Source organism: Amblyomma americanum, chromosome 2, assembly GCF_052857255.1.
Source record: "Amblyomma americanum isolate KBUSLIRL-KWMA chromosome 2, ASM5285725v1, whole genome shotgun sequence".
NCBI classification, from domain to species: Eukaryota; Metazoa; Arthropoda; class Arachnida; order Ixodida; family Ixodidae; genus Amblyomma; species Amblyomma americanum.
In genome coordinates this window covers 146,513,899-146,524,370 of record NC_135498.1, presented here as the reverse complement: position 1 = coordinate 146,524,370, position 10,472 = coordinate 146,513,899, and positions in this window count along the sequence as shown.

The following is a 10,472-nucleotide window of genomic DNA, read 5'->3' as shown; positions in this document are numbered from 1 at the left end:
GAAAATCGAGCAATTTTGAAAGTCCCAGTTACATTATTTGTGTCGCCATTATCTCTAAAATCATGCGGTGCAAATTTTAGCACATTTTGTAGTGGTTCATGAGACGCGTGACGGCGCCTCTAGGAGTGAAGAAATATCTCCTAACACTGTTCACATCCCAAGGACTCTGTACTCACTCGACTGGCAGCTGCTGAAAGTGATTCTCAACGTGGCACATAGAAGGAATTTTTTTAGAAGCCGTTCATGCAATGCGGCAAATGGTAAGGCACGGCGCTACTGTAATTCATGAAACCGTACACAAGCAAAAAGCACTTTATTGGGCATTCGCACTTTCGCACTGCCTTTTGCTGGTGTTCTGCATGCAAAATACCAAGAGCGGAAAATCTGGCACAGTCACTCGGAATTTAGTTCTCATCGTTGTTCTCATCATCATTTTGTTCTCATCATAGCCGAGGCTGAAGAGGCGGCCGTCGCTCTAGCGGCAGCGGAGGGCTATCGCATTGGGCGGTCACTGACACTTCTTACTGACTCACAAGCAGCCTGCCGCAACTAACTTTGCGGCAGAGTCGCTCACTGAGCACTCCGCATACTGCGCTCGGTAGACTGCAGGACACAACAGACAGATGCAGAACCGATCAAACCTAAGATCAGCTGGTTACCGAGGCACACGCGGGTGGCAGGAAATCAAGAGGCGAAGAGGATAGCTCGAGGATATACTAACTACCGAGCATCCAACGTCAACGACCTTGAGGAATCCCTGCCAGTGCCTCAGGAATACTCGGCCATACTAAACAACTACAAAGGCAGCAGGATCCGGTACCCACCACCGCACAAATCCTTAAACAAAGAAGAGGCTGTCACTTGGGGACAACTACAAACGGGGTCATATACAAACCTAAACACACTAAGTAAAATCCACCCCGCACTTTACAAAATCAAGTGTCCGTGGTGCCATGAAAAACCTAAACTATGTCACCTAACATGGGCATGTTAAAAAGTCTACGTCTTTTTAATTATACCAAAACAAAGTGCGGAGCAGTGGGAGGGTATGCTCTCCAGCGACTGCCGCGATAACCAGATCGGTCTAATAAGGCGAGCTCAGCTGGCGGCAACATCCAGCGGAGCCCTGGAATAGGGGCCTCCGACCATGTGAACCGCATAAATGCACTTGAGCTAGAGCTAAATAAAGTTATTCTATCCTATCTCATCGTTGTCCATATTAACGAGACAAAAATACAAGGGCTCCAAAGGGCTCCATACATTTTCACCATGTCCATTGTCCAGACAGATGGTTTCCACATTGACGAAGAGTAAATACACTGAAAAATTTTGGTGCCCAGTAAAATTGTCCATAATACGAGTCGTCGATAATAACGGGGGTAGTTTTAACGGTGCAAGACTATACAGGCTGATTTTGTTTACCTTTCACAAATTTTTGTTTAAAAAAATTGGCGGTGGTTTAGCTCTGGTTAAACCTGGAGTGATGCGATAGCTACAGCTGGACGAGTGGAACTTGGTCACGTGACCAACCACGTGATCAGCCACGGCGCCGCGCCGCCGGCAGCTGCTCCGCCCCACGTGACAGCATGGCGGCGCAGTCACAGGGTGGCGGCGCCAGCACCGCCACGGCGCTGCCACGTTGAAGGTTTGAAATGCTATCGTAATGTAGCTACCGCTACAAAATAAATACTGCGGTTTCTCATCACACCACTGTAGCAGCTTTGGTTGTAAACCGATTTTAAGCAAAACCAAGTTTTTCGCATAAGCACTGATTTCTTGGGCCCAGGATGTCGCCCCCACCTGGGGCCACACAGAAACCACCTGCCCTAATTTCCGACACCAGTGGCGAATAAAGTTGTCTCCTCTCTCTCTTTCTCTTTCTCTCTCTCTCTCTCTCTCTCTCTCTCTCGCACTCTCTCTAAAACAAGAGATTATCCAAGCTTCTTTTTTATTTACAGAGCTGCGATTTCTGGTCGGACACGTGTAGGCTGTTTTTTTTTGTGTGTGGAAGGTGATTCCTGCAGTCTTTTCTGCGAGTTTCATAAGCCTTGAATACCCTTTGACTGGGGTTGCTTTTTCATTTTTGACACTGCTTTGCATCGAACGGTTTCAACTGTCTACACTGGTTCTTTGTTTTCGCTTTTTTCATTTTCTCTTTTGACGCAGCCTGGCTAAGAAACATACAATTCTGCGTTGATAAACACTGGTTATTTGCTGTCTATTCCAGGTTATAAGCCGGTTTCGTATCACCTCTTGCTTTTTGCTGTGTAAAACTGTGGCGTGTGCTCTCAGTAAGCAATGACTGCACGGAGAAATATCGGCTTATCGCTTGATCGTGTGATAGATTCTGTGCACTGGCGATCGTTGCACCTATTAACTGTGTTCCTTTAAAGCTAAATGAATCAGTTGGTAGTCAGCGCCCGTCTTGCAAGTATTCTTCCTTATCACCCACGCCAGTCTTGAGCTGTTTCTGACCGTTCAAGAAAAAGCAGTTTTTATTACAAGGAATTAGCTAGGCACGACATATTGCAAGAAGCATCTATAGATGGCGCCAGCTTCGGCCCTTACGAACACCGCGGAAAGCGCAACGCGTCAGGCAGCCATGCGCACCTTCGTGCGCGACTGAACTGTTCGTCGCAATCACATCCACACGAACGCTTCGCCCCCGTAGACTTTTTTTGAAAAGAGGTAATTTATTACCGATAACCGATTACAGAAAAACAATAACTTAAATAGCCGAAACGTTACCGTGTAAAAGAGTAGTCTATTTTCATTTTTTTACAAATTTACACAAAAATGTATTTAATTACAAGTAATCGATTGCAAGTGGTCAGTTACATACAACTCTGTATAGAAGTAGGTAAATTGATTTCGGCGACGATACCAAGCCATTTTATTATTTAATTTATATTCAGTTATTATTAGTTTAATTTATTCATAAAAGCCAACTTAACAAACTTTCAATCGCGTATATTTGACCTGCGTTAGTTAGACTCACATTGAAAGAGAAGAAAACTTAATAACAGGACTCACAGCCATCGATTTCGCAATATAACCTTCCCCGTAAAATCAGAAGTGAAAACTTTATAGGTAATTTATGTTATTGTGTTATATTATTAAATATTATTGATCCGGATGAGATACATAACTTCGAGTTTGACTCCTTTTATAATCTTGCATGTCGCACAACTGACATTGACACTTTATGGAATCCTTTAAAAACATTGTATTGCATTGCATTCTGAAATTCGTGCCTTGTAGAAGCAAAAAAGTAAAGGCACGCAACCCTTGGATAACACGTGACGTTATACATTCTAAATGCAAAGTAAATCGATTGAAAAAAGCTTTCAAATTAAAATCTTGCACTAAAACAAGGAAAAACCTCACGTTAGCAATACAGTACATGAAAGGTCGACTAAAGGCCGCTAAATCACGCTACCTTACTCATACGCTAAACAATTTTATAAGGACGTCCCCAACAAAATTTTGTAGCTACTTAAATCCTAAGAAAAATACTGATAATACACTCTCGGAAGAAGAAAGCCTTGAGTTTGCCAGATCGTTGAATGATTATTTTTCTTCAGTTTTCACTAACGACAACGTTACTCTTCCTCCCTTCAGCCATTCGGGAACGAAACACATTGAACCACTAACTGTTACTGAGTGCGAGGTTTTAAATCTATTATGAAATCCCGATACAAAAAAGGGCCCAGGACCAGATATGATCCAAAATCTTTTTCTTGAAAGATATGCCGAATGTATGGCTAAGTATCTATGCATAATCTTTAACAAATCATTAATAACGTGTACACTCCACAGGAATGGAAAAAAGCAAAAATCATCCCTATTCACAAGTCAGGAAGCAAGACTGATGTTACTAACTACAGACCCATTTCCATCACCTGCTCAGTGCCTAAAATACTTGAGCATATTATTCTTAAGCACCTAACAATTTTTCTCGAAGATGAAAGTATATTATCACCATTTCAGCATGGCTTCCGCCAAGGGCTTTCCATGGTAACTCAATTAATAGAACTAATACATAATTTATCGCCAAGCATAGATAGCCGAAAACAAACCGACCAAATAGTACTTGATTTTTCGAAGGCATTTGATCGGGTTACGCATAACAAACTAATTAATAAGCTTGAGACGACACTAGGTCAAGGGCCTATGGTTAACTTGATTAGAAATTATTTATCAGATCGAAAACAGTTAGTAGAAATTAACCAACAAACTTCCCACATAGTCCAAGTTGTATCCGGTGTTCCCCAGGGCAGTGTCTTGGCCCCCATCCTCTTTTTAATCTTGATTAATGATTAGCCGCTAATGCTAATGTCAACATACGAGTTTTTGCAGATGATTGCATCATTTATAAGGAAATCAGCACAGTTGATGGCCATCAAACCCTTAACAATGAGCTGAAATCTATAACAAAATGGTGCACCGACTGGCGGATGACCCTTAAAACTACTAAATCAGCTTGTACGACAATAACAAGGAAGAAGCATAAATCAAATTTTCTATACATCATAAATAGCATACCACTCTCTACAGTCACGAAACATAAATACCTCGGTCTACTAATAACTGATGACCTCCGGTGGAATGCCCACGTGGACATGATTACATCAACAGCTCTAAAACGACTCTTTTTTATTAGACGACGTCTGCGACTAGCCCCTGCCCAAACTAAACTATTAGCGTACAACACTTTGGTTAGATCTGTCTTAGAATATGGTAACGTCGTTTGGTTCCCTCATACTAATCAAAATATTGCCAAACTCGAAGCAGTTCAAAGAAAAGCTGTCAGATTTATATTTAACAAATACCAAACAACTGACTCACCAACAGAAACAATGAAACGTGAGGAGATACAAACACTCCAAAGACGTAGTAAACTCGCGCGACACAAGATGATGTATCAACTAATTCACCAGCAAATAAAACTTGACGTTACTAAATATATTTCCTTTTCTAAAGCAAGATCTACGCGTCACAAACATTCTGATACACTTAACGAGTACCCTTTCCATACTGACTGCTTCAAATACTCACTTTTTTCGTTTGCCACTCGTGAATGGAACAGTCTAAACCCTTCAATAACTAGCAGCTCATCGTTAGGAAAGTTCAGCGCTGCTATCGAGAGCTCGGTACTAAACTAGCAAATATTTTTGTGTGTGTGTTTTCTGTGTTGCTAATATTGCTTCCTATTCTGTGTGCCTTTTTAATGTAAACTTTGTTCAGGTATACACAGACTACCAGTATAGTTTTCGGAACTATTGCGATGTAACTTCTGTCATGACCACTATTGTGAGATTAATTTGCCTTGTTTCGATATGGTTATGATACAGTTCATTGTATTGTTATTCTGCGTTGTTGTATTTTTGGTTGTATTTCCATAGTTAATTCCAGTGCCTTTGCTTTACCCTTACTATTAGTTGTCTATTTTACGATCTTCACCAAAATTATGTATTTTTGAACTGTTATTACCCTATTTTGCCCTCCTGCAACAATCCCAAATCGGATTAGCAGTACGTATAAATAAATAAATAAATAAATAAATAAATAAATAAATAAATAAATAAATAAATAAATAAATAAATAAATAAATAAATAAATAAATAAATAAATAAATAACGTCCGCCTGGCAGTAAAATCCTGTTGAACAGACCGCACCAACTTATCTTTCATAGTTTTCAAAATAAAAATCTTTAATGGTTAAAGAAAATAAGCCTGTATATATGATATGCGTACTGTCACACAGCTGTTTCTAAGAACAACCATATAATCCTGACTTTTTTGCACTGTACCATGTAGGTGGAATACCACATCAGGTGATCCGTAAACTCTAGCATTGTGAGAGGAGTGCTCCATCGTATTAGCCCCATTTACCAGCATCGTGTTGTATTATAGAAGTTTGCTTGCGAACAGAGAAAGGTTACTTTGAATGCTTAGAATAGCAGCATACGCTACCTCCAAGATTTGCTAGTGACGTCAGCAGCAATTTTTACGGTGCCGACAACTTCCCACAGACAACAGGCGGCGATTGGCTCTAGCGGGTCATTGGAATGCTTGCGACTGTACGGCTTCGAAACGGTTGCACGGAATGCGTACGCTGCAGCACGCAACTCCAACACGCCTTCTACCTGCCTCTCTGTATAAATAAGTTTGCGCAACTGTCGAGTCCATGCATTTTTCAGCACTACGAACGGATACACCGGGTTTGGGTGCAGTCGTTGGGCCCAGACTGGACAAGTATTGTTGTGCATTCCCGAAGTAACATGTCGCAGTGAGGGCCTTCAGAAATTAATTCGACCATCTGGGGTTCTTTAACGTGCACTCACATCGCACAGTACACGGGGTCAACTTAAGTGACAAGGGTGGAAAGTTGGGCGAGTCGGTATCGATACATGGCAAAAACAGGGCGAAAAGAGCTCGTGGTGTGTGTTTTGTCTTCGTCGGTCGTCTTGATTTCGCGCTCCTTTTATCACGTAAACTTAAGTGTTCAACGAGTCATGACGTTCCACAGAAAACGACGAGGCGCTACGAAGTGAGGACGAGCGTGCTCGCACTTCTCACGCCTACCGGAAACCCTTCTCACTTCCCGGTCACTTCCACCGCACAGAGGTTAATTTAGTGGCCTCAAGGTCAGCGCTGATAATCTTCCGAAAAAGATTCCGGTTCCAACCAGCTGAAACTCTTGTCCAAGCTGCAGACGTGCGCCACTGAGCGTTGAGTTGCCAAAGGCCAAAGTTTCTTAGCGTTGAGTTGCCAAAGACCAAACTTTATGAGAAGGAAGTAGCGGCTATAACAGTCTTGGAATAAAACAGCGCCCTTGAGGTGCTTGCTCTCAAATCTTTTTGCAGTGCCACTTGTTGTTGCGCCTTCACTGTGGTAGAATCTGACGCTACACACCTACCCTCTCACCCGGCTTTCTACTCCCTGTCTGTAAATATTTTCCTAAGTGCTTGTTCGTAGCAATGACAATATCAACTTTTCTGTTATATGGCGCGCCTGCCTGAAGATTTCTGACAGAGAGGTCAAGAACGGTTGCTGTGAGTAATAACATACCTAAAATACATTGAGCGCGGGGTAGTTCTCAAAGAAATTTAACCGTTCCAGCGGTTCTCGACGCATGGTTGAAAAGTTGGGCCTTCAAAACAGCAGCTTAAAAAAGGCCAGTAAGCAGATATTTTGCACAAGCTGAGGCTACAGCGTGACATCTGAAGCTGAGCTGTTTTTTTTTTATTTTATTCAACTTCGGTAGAAGAATCACCAATTGGCGAAACGCATCGTTACTTTGCTATATGCCACTGTTATCCCATTGTTGAAAAGCCCTAAAAGACATGCTTTTGTGCCTAGTTTTGATCTAAAGAATGTCTACACAAGTATGGCTTTGTAAAGAGTAGTACGCCATTAATACACGCAAACAATTCCTCACAGCCGCTCCCGTCGAAGATGCCCGCAGGCACTTACCTTCGCGTGTCGTTCGATGGGGCGCTGCGTGTCACGGTCATAGACGATGCGCCCAACGGCAAAGCGCATGTACCTGGCGGTTAGGTCGAAGCACTGCCGAGATAGCGGCTGTATTTGGACCAGCGAGTACCGGTAACGGTCGAAACGGAAGTGGGCCCGCCTCAGGCGATCAATGGAAAGCTCTCCTAGCAGCTGCACTACGCGCCACGCAATGTAGTTGACCACGACGTATCTGCATAGAGCATGGCAAGGAGTTCCTTTAGTAAACTGCGCACTTTCTTTAGCCAACCTATGTTGCACCAAGTGTGTAAGAACAGCGCCCTCAGCCATGGCTTAAGCGTAGAGGTAAGTATTCTTCAGATTCCTGTTTAAAACGCTATGTGTTTAAATAACCCATGAGACCACGAATCTCCAGGATGACAGCGACAGACCCTCGAGATCACGTAATTCGTGAAACAATAAAGCCAGCTCTATCTTCAGCACGTTTCCTTCTTTCGAACGCCCTTAAACGCTCCTCAAATACGGGGTAGGCGCGGACATGCCGCACCTTCTGTTTTGGGCGCCGGTGTTCATGTAGAAAATTTTTGAGCGCGAATGCAAGTGAACCGCGAATAGTGACTATGGCCGTCCAGAATATAGGTGAATGTCAGTGGAGTTTGGCAAAATATTGAAAGCAAAACCAGCAAAACATGATAGAGAGCGGCTGCTTAATATATAACATAAGCGGGACACCTGGCAGAGGAAGACGGCCTCGCGAAACCAAGAGCGGCAACTTGGTTTGTAAACAGTAGCAAGCAGTTCGTGTCGCTTCTATGTTCCCCCGCGACCCTTGACAAAAAGAGCGGATGAGGAACGCCTCCTGAGGCGCCGCAGAGGAAATAACGCCAAAACCTTTGACCAGCGACACCACGCTCAGCTCTTCATGTCTCGTCGTTAACCCACAAATAGTACATAGTTTAGCAATTCAAGTCGTTATTTTCCCAAGACAGTTACAACAGCGAATACGTAATTAATAATTAAAGACAAAAGAAAGAACTATCATAATAACAAAAGAAAATAATATTCTTGCTCTCTACACTCAATGATCCGCCGCGGTGGCTGAGTGGTTATGGCGCTCGGCTGCTGGCCCGAAAGACGCGGGTTCGATCCCGGCCGCGGTGGTCGAATTTCGATGGAGGCGAAATTCTAGAGGCCCGTGTGCTGTGCGATGTCAGTGCACGTTAAAGAACCCCAGGTGGTCGAAATTTCCGGAGCCCTTCACTACGGCGTCTCTCATAGCCTGAGTCGCTTTGGGACGTAAAACCCCCATAAACTAAACTAAACTAAACTCTACACTCAATGCCATTCGCAGAAAGAACATAAAGCAAGGCGACTTTCCACTCTAATAACTACACCAGAATGGTACCAGGTCGGGCCTGCATCTGATATTATATCGAAATATTATATGCCAAGTCAATATTTCCGGGAGTATTAATACTTCTTTTTAAATATGTTTTCTTCTTGTATCGCTCTCAATGCACGTTTCCCTCGCTCTCAATTCCGCTTGACGAGGTGCGTTGATAATGTAATCGCGTACTCGCTGATACTTCTCCATCGGTAGTGTTCAACATGGTCTCAGCAATCGTATATTGCAGCGGGAAGACGACGACGACGACATTGAGCGAGTGAACGAGTGGACGAGGAAGAAGACGAGAACTCATCTCTGGCTGTGTTCTGAGTGCCGCCCGTAGCTGTTCATTCGTTTTGCAAATAACTGTAAATATATTCTTTCCCGCAACATATTTCGTGGAGGTGCGGGAATTACTAATGCATAATTACTATTGCATTAATTCATGCATAATTACTAATGCATTAATGCATTAGTAATTATCGGCATCAATTGCCCTGTAATATACTGCATAACTAATTGAATACATCGAGTTGAACAGAATAATATTTAGCTCCTACACCTCTACTAGTTTTTTCTTGATCGATACCGACAACGCAAAGATGAGAACTGCTTAGGCCGATAGCTGCTTATCTTCTTCTTTCTTCTTATCTGCTTATCTTCTAGATGCTTATCTACTTATTATCTGCTTATTTTCTTCCCCACTCTGAATGAAAATAAAGCCGAAGGACCAGTGTTAGTGCGATTGGGGCCACAGACAAGTAGGCATGGTGCTATTGCCGCCAGCCGGTTTCTCCAGTTGTGGGTAGAAGTTCTCTGCCAAGTTCTGTTTTGTTTCAATAAACTCACAGAAAGACACCCGTCTTGACGTGTTGTCAACAAGTATTAGAACAGCTGAACTACCTGCAGAGAAAAAAAACTTCGTGGATTCTTTCCTTAAAGCGCATTTATCGTCGACCCCATGTACGCGCCACAAGGTGGTATTTGAGAACCATGCACGCACTTTACAAAGCTCACACAAAAAATTGCTGGTGGTTCAGCTCTGGTTAAGCCCGGTCGAAAGCGAAAAGCTGCATCTCCCTGGCTACGTTTGTGGTCGAGCGACTGGCGGTTTCCATAGACGCGGTTCGGGTGTGAACCGAGATATGTGAGACAGGCGTAATTTCCTTTCCTTAACCAAATTTATTTCATTTTCCTTCCCGTACGGGTGCGGTTCGGGTGTCGGTCTCCGCGGCAGGCGTCGCATCGATCACATCTAACGTTCCGCTGAACGCATCAAAGTTCACCGGCGTTTTATGCACAACCCACTTTCATGACCTGCGCACGCGATGCCGCCAGATGCTCTCCCCTTGACCAGTGGTCAAGGTCAAATGTCAAAGGTCACGGTCAAAGTCTACATAGATGGTGTAACTGCCGCTGGTGTCGCTGCTGTAGCTGAAGTCATGTTTCGAACCTGACTACCACCAGTTATTTTCATTGTTTGACCTCTACCTACATTCAAGGTGAAACTTGCGGCCACCGTGACCTCTAGCTACATTCCAGGTCAAACTTGCGGCCCCGCTGACTGCTCGAAAAGCTGGCGTAGTGAAGATTTTCGCCTCAAAAA